The sequence below is a fragment of the Notamacropus eugenii genome, chromosome 3, assembly GCF_028372415.1.
Source record: "Notamacropus eugenii isolate mMacEug1 chromosome 3, mMacEug1.pri_v2, whole genome shotgun sequence".
NCBI lineage: Eukaryota > Metazoa > Chordata > Mammalia > Diprotodontia > Macropodidae > Notamacropus > Notamacropus eugenii.
Genome location: NC_092874.1, coordinates 306,635,948 through 306,657,207, shown reverse-complemented (window position 1 = coordinate 306,657,207; position 21,260 = coordinate 306,635,948).

Sequence of the window (21,260 nt, the reverse complement as noted above, 5' to 3'; positions counted from 1 at the left end):
GTGGTGCAGTGGATAGAACACCAGTGCAGGAGTCAGGAGGAACTGACTTCAAATCTTACCTCAGACATTTGACACTCATTAGCTGTGTGACCTTGGGCAAGTCACTTAACCTTACTTGACTCATCCTGGATCATCTCCAGTCATTCTGATGAATATCTGGTCACTGGATTCAGATGGCTCTGGAGGAGAAGTGAGGCTGGTGAACTGCACAGCCCTCCCTCAAAACAAAGTCAAGTGCAAGTCACATCATTATTTCTCTGATGGCATGGTCTTCTTCGGCAATGAAGGACAAACACACACACTATTCACATGACCTTGGCCAAGTCTCTAGCTTCTCTACTCCATCTCTGGAGTTCCTTCCAACCACAAGTCTACATTATCATTTGAGTCTTTGTCAAATTCTTTATGCTGAAATCTTTTTTTTTTTTATTTTTATTTATTTATTTATTTTTATTATTTTATTTTTTTTTATTTTGTAATGTTTAACAATCACTGTCATACAATTGTGATTTTATCCCCCCCACCTACCCCCCACTCTCCCCCTCCCTCCCCATGACTGCATACAATTCTGTATAGATTCTACATATACTTTCCTATTGAGTATATTTTCACTATAGTCATGCTATGTAGTCAGACTAAGATAAATGAAAGAAATCGTATAACAAATCAGAACATGATACACAAACACATACACATACACAAACATGATCTGCTACAATATGTGAGTGACTTCCATATTTCTCTCTCTGAGTGTGACAGGCATTTTGCCTTGAGATCCTCCATTGGGATTTTTTTTTTTTTTTTTTTGGTGAGAAGTTCTTGTGTTATTACACAAATCTAAGTCTACCAGAAAAAACTCTCACACACTGTGGTTGTTGCTGTGCATAAAGTTCTCCTGGTTCTGCTCCTTTCACTCAGCATCAGGTCATATAAGTCCTTCCAGGCCTCTCTGAAGTCTTCTTGTTCATCATTTCTTATGGCACAATAGTACTCCATTACATTCATATACCATAATTTATTCAGCCATTCCCCAATTGATGGACATCCCCTTGACTTCCAGTTTTTGGCAACTACATAGAGTGCTGCTATAAATATTTTTGTACATGTGGGACCCTTTCCCATTTTTATGATCTCTTGGGGATATAGTCCTAGTAGCGATATTGCTGGGTCAAAGGGTATGCACATTTTTGTAGCCCTTTGGGCATAGTTCCAAATTGCTCTCCAGAATGGTTGGATGCGCTCGCAGCTCCACCAACAATGAATTAGTGTTCCAACTTTCCCACATCATCTCCAGCATTTATCATTTTCTTGTTCTGTCATGTTTGCCAATCTTATAGGTGTGATGTGGTACCTCAGAGTTGTTTTGATTTGCATCTCTCTAATCAATAGTGATTTAGAGCATTTTTTCATATGATTATAGATAGCTTTAATTTCTTCCTCTGAAAATTGCCTGTTCATATCCTTTGACCATTTATCAATTGGGGAATGACTTGTATGATTATACATTTGGATCAGTTCTCTATATATTCTAGAAATGAGGCCTTTATCCCCGAGCTTAGCTGTAAAAATTCTTTCCCAATTTACTACATCCCTCCGGATTTTGGTTGCATTGGGTTTGGTTGTGCAAAAACTTCTCAGTTTAATGTAATCAAAGTTATCCATTTTGCATTTCATAATGCATTCTATCTCTCCTTTAGTAAAGAATTCTTCCCTTCTCCATAGATCTGATAAATACACTATTCCTTGCTTCTCCAGTTTATTCATGGTATCAATCTTTATACCTAAATCATGTACCCATTTGGACTTTATTCTTGTGTACGGTGTCAGGTATGGGTCTATGCCTAATTTCCACCACACTGTTATCCAGTTTTCCCAGCAATTTTTGTCAAACAATGAGTTCTTATCCCAGAAGCTGGGGTCCTTGGGTTTATCAAACAGAAGGTTGCTATATTCCTTGCCTACTGCATCTTGAGTGCCAAGTCTATTCCACTTGTCTACCTCTCTGTTTCTTAGCCAATACCAAGTGGTTTTGATAATTGCTGCTTTATAGTACAGTTTGAGGTCTGGTAGTGCTAGGCCACCTTCCCAAGCATTTCTTTTCATTAGTCCCTTTGATATTCTGGACCTTTTGTTTTTCCAAATGAATTTTGATATTATTTTGTCCAGCTCTAGAAAGTAATTGTCTGATAGTTTAATTGGTATGGCACTAAATAGGTATATTAATTTGGGTAGAATTGTCATTTTTATTATATTAGCCCGGCCTACCCATGAGCAACTAATGTTTTTCCATTTACTTAAATCTGACTTTATTTGTGCAAAAAGTGTCTTGTAATTGTGTTCATATAATCCCTGGGTTTGTTTTGGCAGGTAGACTCCTAAGTATTTTATACTGTTTACCCTAACTTTAAATGGGATTTCTCTTTCTATCTCTTGCTGTTGGACTTTGTTGCTAATATATAGGAATGCAGAAGATTTGTGTGGGTTTATTTTGTACCCTGCAACTTTGCCAAAGTTGTTTATTAATTCTAGTAATTTTTTACTTGAATCTCTGGGATTCTCTAGGTAAATCATCATATCATCTGCAAAGAGTGATAACTTAGTTTCTTCTTTGGCTATTTTAATTCCTTGGATATCTTTATCTTGTCTAATTGCTACAGCTAACATTTCTAGTACCATATTAAATAATAGTGGTGATAATGGACAACCTTGTTTCCCCCCTGATCTTATTGGGAATGCATCTAGCTTATCCCCATTGCATATAATGCTTGCTGAAGGTTTTAGATAGATACTGCTTATTATTTTATGGAAAGTTCCCTTTATTCCTACATTCTCCAATGTTTTTAGTAGGAATGGATGTTGTATTTTGTCAAAAGCTTTTTCTGCATCTATTGAGATAATCATGTGGTTTTTGTTAGCTTTGTTGTTGATGTGATCGATAATGCTAATAGTTTTCCTAATATTGAACCAGCCCTGTAGTCCTGGTATGAATCCTACCTGATCATAATGTATTAATCTCATGATAAGATGCTGTATTCGTTTTGCTAGAATCTTATTTAAAATTTTTGCATCTATATTCATTAGGGAAATTGGTCTATAATTTTCTTTCTCTGTTTTGTCTCTTCCTGGTTTGGGTATCAAAACCATATTTGTATCATAGAAAGAATTTGGGAGGACTCCTTCTTCCCCAATTTTCAAGAATAGTGTATGTAGTATTGGAGTTAACTGTTCTTTAAATGTTTGATAGAATTCACTTGTGAATCCATCTGGCCCTGGAGATTTTTTCCTAGGGAGTTCATTGATGGCTTGTTCAATTTCTTTTTCTGAGATGGGGTTGTTTAAGTATTCAACTTCCTCTTCTGTTAATCTGGGCAATTTGTATTTTTTAAAATATTCATCCATCTCATTTAGATTATCGAATTTGTGGGCATAAAGTTGGGCAAAGTAGTTTCTAATTATTGTTTTAATTTCCTCCTCATTGGAGGTGAGTTCACCCCTTTCATTTTTAATATTAGTAATTTGGTTTTCTTCTTTCTTTTTTTTAATCAGATTGACCAAAGGTTTATCAATTTTATTAGTTTTTTCATAAAACCAACTATTGGTTTTATTTATTAATTCAATAGTTTTCTTAATTTCAATTTTATTAATCTCTCCTTTGGTTTTCAGTATTTCTAATTTGGTATTTACTTGGGGATTTTCAATTTGTTCTTTTTCTAGCTTTTTCAACTGCAAGCCTAAGTCATTGATCTCCTCTTTCTCTATTTTATTTATGTAAGCATTCAGAGATATAAAACTTCCCCTAATAACTGCTTTTGCAGTATCCCATAAGTTTTGGTATGTTGTCTCACTATTGTCATTCTCTTGAATGAAATTGTTGATTGTTTCTATGATTTCTTCTTTAACCCAACCCTTCTTTAGAATTAGATTATTTAGTTTCCAATTGATTTTTGGTTTCTCTTTCCATGGCCTTTTATTACATGTAATTTTTAATGCATTATGATCTGAAAAGGATGCATTGATTATCTCTACCTTTCTGCACTGGATTGTGAGATTTTTATGTCCTAGTACATGGTCAATTTTTGTAAATGTTCCATGTACCGCTGAGAAAAAAGTATATTCCTTTCTATTCCCATTTAATTTTCTCCAAAGATCTATCATATCTACCTTATCCAGAGTTTTATTTACCTCCTTAACCTCTTTCTTGTTTATTTTGAGGTTGGATTTATCGAGTTCAGAGAGGGGGAGGTTGAGGTCCCCCACTAGTATAGTTTTGCTATCAATTTCTTCCTTCAACTCCCCCAACCTCTCCTCTAAGAATCTGGATGCTATACCACTTGGAGCATACATGTTTAGTAATGATATTGCTTCATTGTCTATGGTGCCTTTTAGCAGGATATAGTTTCTATCCTTATCCCTTTTGATTAGATCTATTTCTGCTTTTGCTTTGTCTGAGATTAGGATTGCTACTCCTGCCTTTCTTACATGAGCTGAAGCACAATATATTCTGCTCCATCCTTTGACCTTTATCCTATGTGTATCCCCCCGTTTCAAATGTGTTTCTTGTAAGCAGCATATTGTTGGATTATGGCTTTTAATCCATTCTGCTATCCGTCTCCGTTTTATGGGAGAGTTCATTCCATTCACATTCACAGTTATGATTACAATCTGTGTATTTCCCTCCAACCTCTTTCCCACCATTTGTGCTTTTAGCTCTCCCGTCTCCCTTCCCCTCCTCAATAGTATTCACTTTTCTCCCCCTCCTCCTGCAGCCTTCCCCTCCTTCTTTTGACTCCCCTCCCTTTTAGTTCCCTTTAGTCTTATTGCTTCTTTCCTCCCTTTTAGCCACCCTCCCCTTTCTTCCCCCTTCCCCTCCTACTACCTATAGAGCTAGTTAGGCTTATCTGCTTAAGATTATTGTTCCCTCCTTTGAACAAATCAGATGAGAGTACCTCTCAAACAATGCTCATCTCCCTCCCCTCCTTCCCTCTACTATCGTTTTGTACTTCTTCCTGTGATATAATTTGCCATTTTCTGCTTCCCCCTTTCCACACCTCCTATTACATTCCCTTCTCATACTTAAATCATATTTTTGACATGGCATCATTTACTTTATGCCCGTTCCCTCTACATATATCCCTTTTATCATAATAGCTGCACAGTTCTCAAGATTAACAGGTATCATCTTCCCTTATAGGGAGGTAAACAGTTTGCCCTAATTGAGTAGCAAGTTTTTGTTTTTGTTTTTTCCCCTCTGTTTACCTTTTTATGATTCTCTGGAGACCTGCATTTGAAGATCAAATTGTCTATTGAGTTCTGGTGTTTTGGTCAGGAAGCTCTGGAAATCCCTTATTTCGTTGAATGACTTTCTCCTTGCCTGAAATGTTATGCTGAACTTTGCTGGGTAGTTGATCCTTGGTTGAAGTCCCAACTCCTTTGCCTTACGGAATATTGGGTTCCAATTCTTTCGATCTTTTAATGTAGAAGCTGCAAGGTCCTGTGTGATCCTGACTGTGTGTCCTTGATATTTGAATTGTTTCTTTCTGGCTGCTTGTAGTATTTTCTCCTTCACTTGATAGCTCTGGAATGTGGCAACTATATTTCTTGGGGTTTTGAGTTTGGAATCCCTTTCGGGAGGGGAACGGTGGATTCTTTCGATGACTATTTTGCCCTCTGAGTCTAGTACTTCTGGACAGTTTTCCTTGATGATTTCCTGGAAGATATTGTCCAGACTCTTTTCTTCATCATGGGTTTCTGGCAGGCCAATAATTCTTAGATTTTCTCTCCTGGATCTATTTTCCAGGTCAGTTGTTTTTCCAATTAAATATTTTACATTTTCTTCTATCTTTTCATTCTTTAGATTTTGTTTGACTGATTCTTGTTGCCTCATTGAGTCATTAGTTTCTACTTGCCCAATTCTAATCTTCATCGAAGTGTTTTCTTCAGTTAGCTTTTCCATCTCCTTTTCCATCTGACCAATTTTTCCCTTTAAGGAGCTATTTTCTCCATTTAATTTTTGTACTTCTTTTTCCAATCGACCAATTTTCCCAGTTAGGTTTTGGGTTTCCTTTTCCATCTGATCAATTTTACCAATTAGGTTTTGGGTTTCCTTTTCCATTTGATTAGCTCTTCCTTTTAGGGAATTATTCTCTCCAGTTAATTTTTGAACTTCCTTTTCCATTTCTTCAATTTTCTTTTTCAGGGTGATGTTCTCATCAGTGAATTCTTTTTTTATAGTTTTAAAATCATTGGCCAGTTTTTCTTTTATATCCTTCTTCAGACATTCCAGGTAATCTAGTTGTGCTTGCGAGAAATTCATAGTCCCATCTGAGGTTTCAGATGGAAGTACAGTCTCAGCCCTAACCTCTTTGGTGTTTGTGTTTTGGTCCTTATCCCCATAGAAAGAGTCTATGGTTTTTTCACTTTTCGTCTGCTTTTTCCGATTCATGATGTTGGCTGAGTGTTGTAGCTTTTGGTTCTTTCAGTCAGAAGGTACAGATCTTTAAGTTGAGCTGATGTGTGTCTGGGCTAAAAGCAGGCTTTTGTTTTTTGTTTCCCCGATCAACCCTGGGGTTAGCTTGTTAGGTGTGTGGGAGGTGTGGTCTGGTCTCAGGCTATCTCCTCAGCTGACTTGAGGCAAAGGCACGGTCAGGGGATGGTAATCCCAGCTTCCCTATTGTCTTCCCTTTTCCCCTGGAGGGCTGGGGCACGCCTAGAAGCTAATGCGTGTTCCCGCCCCTCCTGGGGCTCGTCTCCTGGCTCTGAGGCTTGCCTGGGTCTCAGTGCGAATTTTCTCTGCCCTGGGTCGTCTGTCCCTCCAGATCGCCTCCACCACAGTAGAAAGAATCCCCCTTTGCCACTTTTCCAGCCTCTGGTGTTATGAGACCACCCGCCCCCTTCTGCTGTTCCCGCAGATCCAGGATTAATCTGGGGAAGAATTTTATGGTTCCCTCACGGTCATCAGGGGGGAGGAGAGAGCACTTACTGATCACTCTGCCATCCCAGTTCCTGGAAGTTCAAGTAGTGACCCACCGAAGTCCGTCTTCAGGCTGAAGATCTCAAGGGCTGCTGCGGTGATGTCTGGCACTCAGCGGCTCTCACCGGCTCGGCCTGGCTTATCTCCTGCTCCGCTGGTCTCGCCCGCCACTCTCGGGCTCCTCTGGTCCCCTCCGCCCTGCCGCGCCGACCGCGCTGCGCTGTGCGCCGGGGTCTTACCCCCGCGGAACAGATCCCTCCCGTGGACCCTCTGGTCCAGCCTGGGCTCCGAATCCGTCAAAGTCCGTCACCCACTGGATTTTACACCTCCGAAGTCTGGTCAGACTCTCCCCCCAGAGATATCCAGAGGAGTTTTTTCAGGAGCTTAGGTGAGTCGTTGCTTTCACTCCGCCATCTTGTCTCCGCCCCCATGAAATCTTAGTATATCAATAATCAATAGTATAGTGAGCATTTGTTAAGCAGCTACTACTACGAGTCAGGCATGCCATTAGATTCTTCTGATAAAAAGGCAAAAGTATATACTTAAAGGAGATCACAATTGCATTTTTATCCTATTGCCTGCCTACCAGTTCAAAATCACCTATTGGGTCCAAAGGTTGGATATAAAATTAAGGAAGATGTAGTTCTTACCCTCATAGATTTCAGTCTGATTCTCATTTACCAACCTAATCTCCTTGTTACCCACAAAAATGAGATTTCAGCCATGACTTACCCAAGTGAATCCATGCTGGTTTCCAGGAGTCACTGTTCCTACAGGAATAATAACTAATAGACTTGAAATAAAGAATTTGCAAGCCCTTTGTGAACTTTCAAGAATGCATTATACCTTAGAGTGATATCTGTAAAGTGCAAAACACATTTCAGAGACCATTACAGGTAATAATAATTAATAATAATAGGAATGTTCAGCCCCCTCTTAGTTTAGAAGGAATTAGAGTTTTCAAATTCCTCCGTTCTTCTTATCCTTCAAGCTGTAGGTCATCATTGAAAAAAGCACAGCTAAGAACATTAAGGTTTTAAGGAGAGAAGGGTATTTAGACATTAAAATGAGCTCTTATGGTTCTGGTTTTTAATGGTTTTGGAGGCAAAATCCATGCTGTAATTTGTCCAAGAAGAAAATAAAGTATTTTTGCATGAGGACATGCTCATAGAGCAATTGAGGACCTTGGCCACTGGGGACCATCTGTAATTACACAGACCTGGAAGATTATGAATTTATTTGTTGCTGCACAGTTGTCTTAGATTGTAATCTTTCAGATGCTCCATGCTGGCAAGACTGGGTGTCAATTGGCAGGAAAGGGAGAAGGGAAGAGAGGGTAACAAAGGGTTAAATATTTTCAGCTCAGCTGACTGTATGTAAACAGCTGGGGAAGGCATAGGGCCACTTTCACGCTACTATATAGTCCTTCCAGTAGACAAGACAGTGATGGGATAAACCCAAAGGGAAGCGATGTCCACCAGAATGCTCACAGCAGACATCTGGGCAGATGTCATGGGAGCCTCCTTTTTTGTTATGCCCTTCAGAACACGGTTGGTCAACATGTGAAGGCATTGTATATTCCAGGAAAGGAACAAGGAAAAATACCTTCAGGTTTTTCATATTGAAAATGGGCATTTTTATGCATATATAGCCTAATTATTCTATTTTGAAGCTTATATTTTTTCCCAAATTTTTCTAGGATTCTATTAAATGTTATTCAAATAATGGTAATTTTCCTGCATTTGTAGTGTAATAATAAATTGATATTTAGGCAGAAAAAAGGACCCAGAGACTCTAACATGATATAACATGAAACTTGCCTGAATTCTAATCCCAATTCTTCTAAGGCCTACTTTGTAAGCAAAGGCAAGTCTCTGTTCCTCTCCTAGCAACAATTTTCTTGCTTGTAAAATGAAGTAGTTGGGCTTGGGGATTTCTAAAGTCTCTCTCAGCTCTATTATTGCAATGACTCACTCTTGATTCTTTAATACCTTCTGAATCATCAAAGGCTAAATTATGTTTCATAGTATTTAATTGATCAATTAATCATTTTTTGCACGCCTACTATAAATTCAACCCTTTACTAGACTCTGAGGTGGTGATGAGGGAGGGCAGTGCAAAGATTTACCAAAAATGGCCACTTACATTATGGAGATTACCAGCTAGAAGGGGAGAAAAAGCAAACCCTGTACATAATAGGTGCTTGCTTCTACAGATACATATTGATAAGTTTTGATGTTGATGAGTAGACAACAATGCAAGAATACAGGTAATGTCCATTCTGGTGACACAAACCCAAAGTTTTGAAGAAATACGGAGAAGGGGCGATCAGTAATGCTTCACAGAGAAGAAGCACTTGATGTAGGCCTTCAAAGATTCATGGAAATTGACTGAAGGGAGAATGGAGGACACCTGGTTGGGGGTGGATATCTTAAGTAAAGTCATAGAAGGAAGGATCTTGACATACTTGGGGGACTGGAAGGATCCTAGCCTGGTTAGAAGGAAAGGGGGACATTAGGTTACTCTAATGGTTAGCATTGTATCAAGGAAGGTGGTGATGTTGGTAGATATATTTAATTTGATGGCTGGTGTAGATAAATACCTCAGCACATTGTAGCTAGAAAGAGATGTATTTTCCTGAGATAACCCCACAGTGCATGGAGGTGGGGTGGCAGCACTCCCCAGCCAGATTCCAGGACCAGTAGAAAAACTTATAATTTCCTCCCAAGCATTGAGAGCTTCGTAAAGGAAGGACTTTCTCCTATAGCATCTGGCTATAAACACCTAATGAGATAGGACATGTCAACTCCATGATCTGTAGCCTAATTAAGGGACTGATCAGGACTATGGCCCTGGGAGCCTGATATACAGACCTCATTGATGGAGAACTTGGAAAATAGTGAGAAGTTTGGGCTTGTAGGAAAAGCTCAAGGACTGTCAGGATCATAGAGTGGGTCAGCTGAGCCATGAGGTGGCCAAGACTGCAGCTGTTGCTAATGAAGGTTCAGCCTTTCTTAATCAGTCAGGAACTAAATAAGCATCAGGTGAGAACTGTGATCTCAGCTCCCTAAACTTACCCTCACACTGGAGCTACAGAGTTTAATGTGAGCAGTTACTGAAGGAATAAATGAATGGATGGATGGATAATTGAATGGATGGTGGGAGAGCAAGAGAGCCTCTTCATGGTGGAGCAGCATAGACCTAGGGAGCTGGACTCAGTAGATGAATGGTTTTCTTGCTTTGTGTCTTTTGAAAGACAGAAACAAAAAGGCAGAACTCATGAAGTCCCACTTTGGAATACCTTGCGCATCAAGTTACACTCTAAACTTCCTAATGTACAGAGAACTTGCAAAGACTGGACTGTGATATTGGCTCTGCATCATAGGGCAAGTGAGAAGTGAGGTCTAATGACCTCAGTCCTTCTCCTCTATTTCTGACGGGGAAGTCACGTAGTCCTAGAAGTCAATGGGAGGAAGAACTTGTTATTCGAGTGCCTGGAATATTATTGTGACATGTGGCTTAATGAAATGTATCATGTTCTATTTACTCACTTTGAAAAGTGGTAATTAATGTTCAGCATTTATGAAAACTCCCAATTTTCCAGATTATGCTGAAGAGCAGAGGTGGCATGAAACTTCCCACATTCCAAGCCCTAAGTCATCCCTGTTGGGCCATTTAGAAAATGCTAGCTAAATTTTAAGAATCAAGTTACTCTTAGGTTGAGGAAGTCCAACCCAATGTGTTATAATTTCCTCCTTAATCTTTTCACCTAGGTCATTGATGATTCCTTTCCCAACACTTTTTGAACTGTCTGAAGTTGGCATCAAGGTAGGGGGAGAAATCACTATCATTCTCTTTCAAATTCACCAGAAAGTAATTAGGTATTCATATAGAATTAGTGCATTTAAAGACTCAGCAATAAAAGTCACCAACCACTGATACCAACTGGTGGGGAACTTCTCGCTCCAGTTATGTCTTCCTGGTTATTGCCACCAAAAAGTGAGTTATAAGGTAAGGAGCTTCATTTTGACTCCATATATTGAGTGCCCAGATTAGTGCTTGGTTCAAAGCAGGTGCTTAACAATTGAAAGGAAGGTACCCTTGAGATTATTTAGTTTAATCACCTAATTTTATAAAAGTGCAACTCCAAGACAAAGAGAGGAAATGTCTTTCTCTAAGTATGTCTGTCTCTTTATTTTTCCCTCTCTCTCCCTCCACTCCCTCTTCTTCCTCACATTTCCCCTGAAGCAATCAAATCTACTGCCTCCTAGCAGAAGGGGAAAAAAAAGTCATTACTTCACTCAACTTTGAGTAATTGTAAAAACTGATTTTGCTTCCAAAAAGTGGATGATGATAAACACCTTCGTCCTGTCAGTAGATGGACAGGGAGCTAGAATGTTGCAGACGCACATAATCATAGGAGGTCATTGTATTTTATTTTGTTAATTAAAAATAGCATTTCAAATCTGACAGCAGTTGTAGTGGGAGTGGGGGAGGGAGTCTAATGGTATGAGAAGTGATTTTCAGATTTTTTTTAAAGGCTATGCTTTGGAGAAAGACATATATATGGAAAAAAGTGCAAATTCTAGGTGAATTTGAGATCTCTCCTATGTACCTGAAAGGGGAAAGAGAGATGCTGAACATACTTATTTACCTTTCTGATATTATTGAAAGGGACTGGAGAAATTCTTGGAGATGAGGTAGAGCCCTAAAGAATATTCCTTCAATAAGTCTTCAGAGCATATTCAGGCTTGCCTCGCAAAACAATTTGTCCTTTTTTTTTTTTTTAATTTGCTGGTATATTTGTTTATGAGCATTCCTTTTAGATCATTTTATGCCTGGTTTGAAATGAGAATAAAATAAAATATAGTGTGGTGTGGGGACCACAACCTTGCTTAGTTCATTGGAGATCTTATTTGGCTACTCAATTTCTTGCTAGCTAAAACATTCAGGACCCTCCAGAATATCCACCTCCCCAGCCCATCCTTGCCCCGTTCCTCTCTGTACTGGGCAGGGGAAAGGGATAAGTATTTGCATATCACCTACTATGTGCAGGCACTATATTGAATATTTTGTAAATATTGGCTAACTAAATCCTCACCACAACTCTGTGAAATGGCTACTAATATTATCCCTGTTTTACTGCTGAGGAAACAGGAGCATGCAGTTTCAATGACTCTCCTAGAGTTTCATGACTAGTAGGTGCTGGATGCTGGATTTGAACTCAGGTCTTCCTGACTCCAAGCTCTATCCATTGAGCCACCCTTCCACAGAATACTCACCATTCCACAAATGCAGTCCTGTCTGCTGTCCATTCTCCATGCCTTGAATATATTCTTGTACTTAAAATTTTTTCATAATTTTTAATTTATGCAATAAAACAAGCATTTCTATTACATAGTATAATAAAAAAAAGATGATTGTACCTGAAATTGCAAATCTATGCACAAGTTGTGATCCCTTTCGAATATACAACAAAATAATCATGTCAATTTTCCCCTTCCCATATGGCTACCATTAGACACAAACAGGTTGATATATGTAAAATTATTCTACACATACTTTGATTCATCATTTCTTTCTCTGGATGCAGATAGTGACTTTATATGTCCTTTAATTGTTAATTTGGCTATTTATAGTAGTCAAAATCATTTATTTGCTCAAAATAGATCTTAAAATATTATTGCTGTCATTGTATACATTGTTCTCTTGGTTCTTCTCATTTTGCTCTTATTCCATCCAAGTCTATTCATGTTTTTCTAAAATCATTGAACTGATCATTTCTTACAGCACAGTAGTATTCCATCACAATCACATACCACAACTTGTTCAGCCATTCCCCAGTTGATGGTTTTTTGCCATCACAGAGAGCTGCTAGAAATGTTTCATAAAACATTTTCCTTTTCCTCTTTCCCTAATTATCTTCAAAAATAGATCAAGTTTTGGTATTACTGAGTCAAAGAATATAGGTAGTTTAATATCTCTGGACATAATTCAAAATCTCTCTCCAAAATGGTGGGATCAGCTCATAAATCCACCAAAAATGAATTCTTATTCCCATTTTTCCACATCCCTTGCAACATTTTTCACTTTCCCATTCTATTATTTTGGTCAATATGATAGGCATAAAATGATATCTTAAGGTTTTTTTAATTTGCATTTCTATAATCAATAATGCTTTATAACACTTTTTTTCTATGACCTACAAATTTTTTTTCATTTTTTTCATTGGAAAACTGCCTATTCATATCCTTTCACCATTTATCAATTTGGGAATGACTCATATTCTTATAGATTTGACAAAGTACTTTGTGTATTTTTAAAAGGAGATCTTTATCTTTTAAGCCATCTATAAAAATTCTCCCCGATTTTCTGCTTTCCTTTTCATCTTGTTTTCATTTATTATCTTTGTAAAACATTTTATTTAACGAGCATTTATTAAGAGCCTACTATTTGTCAGTTGCTGGATTGGGTACTGAGGATACAAGTACAGACAAAACAAACACTTCTCTAAAGGATCTTATCATCCTATTGGAAAACTAGTGAGTATAGCAGAAACCAAGCAAAACATATATCCAAAGTAGATGCAGAACAATTTTCTGAGGGGAGGGATCAGGAGAAACCTCTTAAAGAGATGGCCTTTGAACTGAATTTTAAAGGAAACTTAAGAATTCCTCTGGTAGACAGTGAGGGAAGAGGGCATTCTGGGGTGGGGAATAAGAGAGGTAAAGTCCTCTATGAAAGATTAATGGGAAAACATGGGTCAAAATCTCCCAGACTAAAATGGCAGGAATGAGATGGGAACTGTTCTGTTAAAGTTAAAATGTACTAGTGAGGATGACCTCCTCGATCTATGTACTTACATAGATGTATAACATACACATAGAATCTAATGATTTAGAACTGAGAAGTAATTGCGTTTAAAAATGAAAGTGTCATTATTCCCATTTGGAAAGATGGAGAAATGTATTCTCAGAGAAGTTGTGACTCCTACAGAGAACAGTAATTTCTCTTTATTTCACAATAATAATAGCTAGCATTTGTATAATGTAACACTAAGGATTGCAAAGTGAATTAAATGTTATCTATCTCATTTAGTCCATGCAATTACATTGTGCTATTCTACTTGCTATTTTAGAGATGAGGAAACTGAGTTTAAGTGACTTACTCAGTTTTTCTCTCTGTATGTCTCCTCTGTCTGTCTGTCTCTCTCTGTCTGTCTCTCTCTCTCTGTCCATCTCTCTCTCTGCCTCTGTCTCTCTCTGTCTCTCTCTATCATTTATATTTAGAATTTTCATATACCACAACCAGAATTCTACCTACTACATGATGTAATGACTCCATTTTAAGCTCTCCCGTACTCACTGTGAAAGTAGCCAGTTTATCTCAATGGGTTGTAGTAATATTTCTGCACCTAATATTCAGGCCATGAATCAGTTTTGAATATATACTATATGGTGAAAGATTTTCCTCTAAATCTAATATTCTGACAAATTATTTTTTCATTATTGCCAGGACTTCATTTCAAATAAAATGCCCCCCCCCCTTTCTGTGGACAATTTGTTTTAGAAGTTATCATGCAGAGGTTTATTGAGTTTGGTTACTTCTGATTCGTCTTGTGTAGTCTGTTTCATTGATCTGTGGTTCTATTGTTTTGAAAACTTGTACCAAGTAGGTTTGAGAATTTGTACTTTATTAGAGAGTTGGGGATCTAGAAGTGTTATTCTCCTATTGTTTCATTTTTTTATTATTTCCTTTGATATTCTAATTTTTTCCGCTCAAATGTATCTTATCGTTATTTTATCCAGCTCTGTAAAGTATCTCCTTGGTAGCTTGATTGTTATAGCACTACATCTGTTATTTAGAGAGTATTATCATTTTTATTACACTGAAATAGCTGAGACATTAGCCAAAAACATCTCTTCAATTATTTAAAGTGTATCCTGGAGTATTTGGCAATTGTATCCATACAAGTCTTGAGTTTTCCTTGGTAGACTGACTGACCGATTGGATGTATTTTATTATTTTGAATTGAACGTTTTGGTTATTCACTGCTAGATTTTGTTAAAGCTTTGCAGAAATGCAGTTGATTTTTGCCTATTTTGTATCCTTCTACTTCAATAAAAGTATTAACTGTCAATCAGTTTCTTTATTGATTCCCTAGTTTCTTTTCTTTTTTTTCTAAGACAATCATTATGTCAGCAAATAGATATGTTGCCTTCTTTTTGTCTATCTTCATACTCTTCTTTTCTTTCTTTTGTCTCATTGCTATCCCCGGAATTTTTGGAACTGTGTAAGCAGTGAAGAAAGAGGACTGAAGTGGTGTGTTACTTTGCTCCTGTCTTCATTGGAAAATATTCAAGCATTTCCCCATTGCATAGAGTGCTAGCTTTGGATTTATATTTTATCATTTTAAGAAAGAAGGACAATTTAAGGCTATTCTTTGGGGGCATTTAAAAATAGCATAAATTGATGCTGTGGTCTCTCAAAGAATTTTCGGGTATATCTCATGATGAAATGGGTTTTTGATGCTTTGATTTTTAATATGATTTTCATAAAGTTGACCCATCACTCTATCACTGCTATTATTCAACTTGATTATATCAAGTGCTTTTAAAATGTTATAGTTATTTTAGAAGGATTTAATTTTTAAAAATTTGAATTGAATGATATCTATACTACCTTCCCTAGTTTGAGTATTAGGACTATACTGTTTTCATAAAAGGAATTAAAAAGAATGTCTTTCTTCTTAATTTTTAGAACAATTTGTGTGGTATAGTGATAATTGTTTTAAGATCCCTGTTTGGTGATTGTATTAGTTTAGGTATTATATGTCCTCCCTTTTCTGGATTGAGGGGAAATGTCAGTATTCATAGTATCTGATCAGGCTTTGAGCTGATCTTTAAAAATCCTTATATTATGTTTATTCTCTTTTCTCTTCTGTTGATATATGTTTTGGTGATATATTTTGTGTCCTTAGGATTGATTTAGCTATATAGCAAAATTTTTATACTATGTTTTATCATAATTGAATTTTCCCTGTTTACTAAGTGTTTCTATAATCCCGTCTTTAACCCCTTCAGTGTTCAGGATCATTTTGTTTAGTCACTGTTTAGGTTTCTGTCATTTGCTCCTGCTCCCTCTGTTGATCATTATTTCCATTGTGTTATAACCCATAAAGAACATATTTAATCTTTCTGTGTTTTTTTTAATATTCATTTATAACTTCTCTGTCTTAGGATATTGTTTAATGTGTAAAATTTCCACCTCATATAAGATATTTCAAAATTCTTAGTACATATTTGTTATTAAAGCTTAAATGTGACATATTATCTTTACTGGTCCCTTTCAGAAGATGCCAGAAATTGTTTCTCTTAAGTTTACAAATTCAGTTCTGTAGCTTCCTTTTTTGTTTATTTTTCTATTAGATTTTTCCAATTCTGAGAGGAACGTTAATGTATCCTGCTATTATTTTTTCACTATATCTTTTTGTAGTTCTGCTAGCATTTCCTGTATGAATTTAGATGCTTTGCCATTTGGTGCATACATATTTAATAATTTTGTTTGTTACCTATGGTTCCTTTAAACATATTTTCCTTGTATATTTCTGTGGATATTGTGAATTTTTATTTTTGCTTTGTCTTATAGTGTGATTGAGACATCTACTTTTTTCAAAATTCATCTGCTCCATGATAAATTTTATTCCAGAATGTTAATTTGATTCAATATATTTGTGCTTTGTAGATGCATTTCTTGTATATAACTGGTTATAAAGTATCCATTCCATCCCTTTTTCTATTGGTTTACTTAGTCTATTCACATTAAAAGTTATGAAAGGCTCGTGTTTTTCTCCATTTATTTCATTATATATTTTTTAAAGATTTTAAAAATTGCATCCCATCTCTCTTTTAAATCAGTGCCTTCTTTCCCCTTCAGTCGGTTGACTTGAACTACTTTAGTGAGGCTCTGTTTTCACAGCTTTTATTTCCCATCCTTCACTGTTGTTTCTTTATCCTGTCACAAATGTAGGTGCTTTCTTTAAATTATTAATTTAATTTTCTTCCTTTTATTTATTTAGATGTTTCTTCCCTCCTTTTATCTCTTCTCTTTCTTCTTGATTAAATAGCTAATTGAAAATATCCTTTCCCCATGCCTACTTTCTTTTGTTTATTAGCTTTCTTTTCACTATACCTTTTTCTAAGAAATATTTCTTTTCTTTGTTCTCTTGATTAATTCCCTCCCCTGCCTGTCCTTTAGTTTTATTCTCTGATTTATGGGCCACACTCTTATTTATTCCTTCTTCAGTTTATTCCTTCTTCAGTCTATCTATCTCTCATGGAATTAAAGTTTTTGAAATATACTTGGTTTGAACTCCACATTCTCATCAATTTCTATGTTATTGCCTTTTTAGATCTTTCCCCATAATCCCTCCTTATTTCGTTTTTCTGTGCTTTTCTCTAAGAAGTACTCATTAAAGAATGACACAATGTCTAACTGAAGCAACACCATGTGGTAGAAATTGTGCTTAGTAATTGATGGTACAGTCCACTCTTCTGCCCTTGTCATGATTACTCTCTTTTCCACTCTTCTGGGACCATGTACCCTCTTTCTTTGTCACTCTCCCTTTCTTAAAGGCAGCTTCCCTGTGGGATAATATAATATTCATGCTATTCTAGACCATTGTCCATCGAGGCACATCTGGGTCTTAGATTTCTATCCTATAAATCAAGGAGATGCACTTACTAATTAAACAGCCATGGATGAAGTGACTGTTACATGCAAGACGCTGTAAATTGCAGTGAGTACAAACTTTAAAAGGTGTATATCTGCTCTCAAATGGTTTGCATTTGTCTGAATGTGTATAGAGCTAAAATAATGTCAGCTAGGAGAGAGCACTGACCACTGGGACATTCAGAAAAGGCCCTTGAAATAAACCCGAGAAGGAATGAACAATTCCAAGAGGCAAATGAGGAGTGGGGTGTGGGGAAATGAGGAAGGAATGTGGACAGGGATTGTTGAGTACAAAGGACAACAAAGAGGCCTGGTTCCCTATCAATCCATAAGTACCTTTCCAGTTCTAAAGGCTACCATCTTAGCATGTTTCTAATGAGGTCAGGAACCTGGTCCTCAAAGGCCAGTATGGTTTTGGAAGAGTTTCCCACGTAAAGGATGGGCTGAAGTTTCCTTTGTCTTTGTTCAGGTAATTTCTAGCTTCTTCACTGCAAGAGTCTTGTTACATGATCTTAATTCTGCCTTGTCAGTGTAACTCCTTCTTATGCCTATAGAAGATAAGCTTCAAACATCCAAAGGCCAACAAATGAGGAAGGGCCCTGTGAGCCTTCTCTGAGACTTGGGTCTTTAAAATCTAACCTTTTCTGGACTCTTCAGTTGACTTTAGGTGCAAGGCATTGACAGTTTCAGATATATCCATATTCCATTCAGTCAACACACCTTCAAGTACCTACTATGTACCCAGAACAGAGACAAATGAATGTTGTAATTACTATTCACAAGAAGCTTATATTATCTCTGTGAAAATAACAATATAATACAGTACAATAGATGTAGTAATAAGTACAAAGGAACAAATACAGGGTGATCCTAATATCAACTCACGTTAAATCAACCTTTAAGTTTTGGGGGAGAAAAAGCACAAACTTAGTAACATCATTAGCTTCCTTCAAAGAATATAGCTGGTGTGTCTCTGCACACAGGAGACTAGGGGGGAAGCAATATAAAATCTCCCCAGAAGCAGCTTCTATTGTGACAGAGCTGAGTAATTGGAGCCCAGGAGATTAGCAGTGACAAGAAGGTGGGGCAGAATGTAAGGGACCTAGGCTCTAAACTCTTCTCTGACTCTACTTGTATGACCCCTAACAAGCGATCAAAACTCTCCATATCCCAGATTTCCTTTAAGAGGGGGGATCATTTCTATCTCAGTGTCTTTGTGAAGATCACGTGAAATTCCAGAGGTAATGTGCCTGAAATGTAATGTGCTAGATTAAAGTCAGCCATTATTGTTATCATTAATTAACTTATCATTAGGCCTCACCAGCTGGTAATAGGAAAGCAATCTGGAATCTTTGAGGCCCTCGAGAAATGGAAGATTCTTTGAGAATCTTTTCTCTGCTTAAGCTAACTCTTTATACCTGTTTTATTGGGGTAAATTTGTTCTCAGTTAGTCATTTTTCAATTGTGTCCAACTCTTTGTGACTCCATTTAGTGCTTTCTTGGCAAAGATACTGGAATGGTTTGTCATTTTCTTCTCTAGCTCATTTTAAAGATGAAGAAACTGAGGTGAACAGAGTTAAGTGACTTGCCTAGAGTTACCCAGCTAGTAAGTGTCTGAAGCCAGATTTGAACTGGGGTCTTCAGACTCCCGACCTGGCACTCCATCCTCTGAACTGCATAGCTGTCCATGTTGGAATAGGTAGAAAGGTATTAGTTCCATTTTCATATGAAAATACTGATGTTGGAACTCTGAAGTAACTTATTTGTGGCCACATAATGAATGCCACATCTGGCACTGATCCCAGGTTTTCTAAGTTCAGGTCTTTCCCCAATCCTTCATATGGAAAATACACTTTCAATCTTCCACATGAAGTGGGAGAATGATTCTTCTAATGCTCTTATCCTAGACTCTACCCACTGGTTTCTGCTTCCTTCTCTTATTGACTCCCTTTATCCAAATACCTCAAGATACTGGTGGGATGCCAGGGAATTGGATGGCCTGCCCAGGGAATGTGAATGAAAAGTCTTCCCATCAGAAATTTTGGTGTTGGGATATTCGAGCTCAGCCTTTGGTAAGGAAAAATAGAACCAGAGTTTCATCATTTTCTAGTTTTATATTTGACTTATATTTTCTCATGTTTATACTAGATCCAAAAATAGCCTTGATAACTCAAGTCAGAAACTCCTGGAGCTTAATATGGAAAACTTGGCCCACTTTTTACCATTCTTGGAATGTTTTAGGAAAAATAAGTGTCAGATTCTGAGGATCCAAGATTTTTCTCATATTAGGAGTTTTGATTCCACAGACATTTTAATAGTGTTGCTTCAAAATTTCCTTTAGACAAAACACTAGCAGCAGGGCCAGGATCACTTGGAGCCCTCCAGAGAAAGGTGATAGAGATGGTGAGGGTCTTCACTTCGTGCCACATGAGAAGACCTTGAAGGAGCCAGGAGTGTTAGGCCTGGGAAAGAGAAGACAGGGGCTGGTGTATGACAGACTGGACCCTCCCCAAATGTTAGCCCCTGAAGAACTATGCCTATATCTGGGGAACCCTTCACATCAACTCCTTAGCTCCTTAGGCCCCCATTGACAACCTTTTTGCTTGTTTGTTTAACAAATTCAGAAAATACATGACCTCAAATTATAGGCATTTAATTAAACAGAATAACAAGGTACGCAATAAGGAAAAATGCCTCAGTTTACCCAGGATCCCACTTTCATACAGGTTGCCATTTCACAGATTCTTGTTTTTTATTGTTTGTCTCTCTTCTCCAAAAAAGACCAATGACATCAGGAGGGTGATGTCTTGACTTGCAAGTGAATTGGATTTAAGTGAGGCAGGGCTGTGCAAAGTCACCAATCTCACTCTATCCTCTAGAGTCATCCAGTGGCAAGACATAGGTCATGATGACTGGCAAGAGCTCCAAATGAACTAGAAGACCTTGCTCTTTTCAAGCTAAGGTCTTTCCCAAGTCTCAGTTTGTCTGAGGCAACACCCATTCACTGATTTAAACTAGGAGCAAGATGCCCTGGTTTGCTATTCAAAAGAATAAATCTGAGAGAGAAAGATCCTCAGGGATTCTGATCAGAACAGAAAGAATTGCTATTTACACTCACTCTGAGCCATCAAAACCCAAACAATAGGCAAGAAAGCCTTGGGCTGGGACCTATTATTGACCAATCAGTGAGAGCTAGAGTTATTAGGGTTTCACAAGAGTATATAAAATGCATTGCTCAGAGATAGCTCACACTCCTAGGACTGCTGTCAACTGGAAGAGCTCTCTGTAGAGAGATAAGTTCAGGTTTCAGGAAGGTAAAAACTTACTAATGCTAGAGCTGTCCCAAAATGGAATGAGTCACTTCAAGAGGCAGTTGATTCCCCTCTAATGGTGGTCTTCAAGCACAGGGTGCATGACCACTTGTCACATGTTGCAGAGATAAGGATTTTGCATCCATCCTTACAATATACTCAGCTATTGTCAGCGAGTATCAGATAAATGTTCTGTTGTGTTTATAACTTAATCTCTGATCCTGTGAATCTGTTATGAAATGGCTATT